The following is a 1,838-nucleotide window of genomic DNA, read 5'->3' as shown; positions in this document are numbered from 1 at the left end:
GGCGGGGGGGAGGTTGGGGGGTGCACTGGGGAAGGTGGAGGTAGGAGGCACGGCTCTGGGGTGGTCCGTGCGCTGGAGGGGAGCGACAGGGATGGCCCTGGGGTGGGGTGACTTGGGGGTAGGACTGGGAGGTGCCCCCAGGACTGCGGGTGCTGGGCTTAGGTGATCTGGGGCCTGGGATGGTTCCCGCTGCGGGGTGGAGGCTGGGTGGAGGTTTGGGGGTGCACTGGGGGAGGTGGAGGTGGTCCATGCACTGGAGGAGAGCACCAGGGTGTCGGGGACACAGTCGGAGAGGTGCCCCCAGGACTGCGGGTGCTGGGCTTAGGTGACCTGGGGCCTGGGATGGTTCCCGCTGTGGGGTGGAGGCTGGGTGGAGGTTTGGGGGTACTGGAGGGTGCACTGGGGGAGGTCGAGGTAGGGGTTACAGCTCTGGGGTGGTCCACGCACTGGAGGGGAGCACTGTGGTGTCTGGAGTGTCATGGATTGGATGGGCTTGGGCATGCACTGGGGGGCTGGGGTGTTGGTGTTTGCAGTTGTACCCCGCATATGGGGGCTGGGAGTTTGGGGGTTGTGGGGAGTTTGGGGTTTGTCCTAGGGGGGCAGTAGTGGGGCCCTGGCATTAGAGGCTATGTCGGGGTTGGGGCAGTGGCAATGCCAGGCCATTTGGGGGTGCTCCAGGGGCCATAGGCGGCTGTAGAGCTGGTTGGGAGGGAAGGGGGGTCACGGGGAACACCCCAGTGCCTCTGAGCATACAGGGTCAGAGTTCACCATGGACACCTGCCACGTGGGGCCAAGGGCAGGGAGGGGCTGTGTGGCGGTGGCTGTGACCACGGCGTGCTCAGGCACAGGGCCCTGGCGTGGGCACAGCCGGCAGCCTCTCACCTGGGCCCTGCCTTCCACTCTCCCTCCACCCCCAGCTCCGTCCACCTCCGGCCAGGACTGAGCCTCCGGGGCCTGGCAGCCTCCCAGGGCAGCTGGTGGGCGGCCACCTGCACTGCACCATGTGGGTCTGGCTGGGTCCTCCTGTCCCTGCTGTGCAGGTCAGGGCGTGGGATCTGTGGGGCAGGCTCCGGTTACAGGAGGCGGCTGGAGAGACGACTCCATCCGGTCTGACCCCATAGTTTGGAAAGGCCCCTGCACCTTCCAGCTTTTAAGCTGGTCAGAGACGGGATCCTTCAGCCGACATGATTCAAGTTGACAGTTTTTGATTGTTTTTTCTTTCCTCTTTTTTTTTTTTTTTTTTAATTTCCACTTGTTATTATTTTTTAATTTGGCCAGACAGAGAGAGGGAAAGCAAGAGAGCAAGCCACTTGGTCCAGGACTTGAACCCCGTTGGCCGTGTGGTAATCCAGCACCTTTAACCGCCGTGCCACCTGCTGGCACTCGATGATTCTTTCAATCTGAGATTCCCCCACGTACAGGGGCTTCTGGTCCACCGACCTTTGCAGGTGCCTGGAGCTAAAATCTCTGTGGTTCCTCTCTCCCTGGGGTGTTTTCCTTGTGCCACCGGCCCCAGGAGCCCCTGGGCGCAGGGTCTAGGCCACCAGTGAGGAGGCTTTTGACGCTAAGCTGTTTTTCTGTTTTTTGTAGAGGTTTTGTTATAACCTTAGGGTTTGTGTGCTTGCCAGAGAGAGACAGAGACAGTGAGAGGGAAAGGAGAAATCACCCCCCAGGAGAGATGGCCACATCGCAGTCCCTTCTCCATTCTCCTCCCAGGATCTTAGGTGTGCATGCACATGTGCCTGGCATGAATTTCAAGCCACTGTGTTCGGGACTTGAACTACGGTTGGCCACGTGGGAGTCCAGCGCCTTAACCACTACGCAAGCTACTGGGCTTT

Source organism: Tupaia chinensis, unplaced genomic scaffold, assembly GCF_000334495.1.
Source record: "Tupaia chinensis unplaced genomic scaffold, TupChi_1.0 Scaffold143644_1, whole genome shotgun sequence".
NCBI classification, from domain to species: Eukaryota; Metazoa; Chordata; class Mammalia; order Scandentia; family Tupaiidae; genus Tupaia; species Tupaia belangeri.
The sequence above is the reverse complement of the archived record's forward strand: the minus strand, read 5'-3'. Positions refer to the sequence as shown.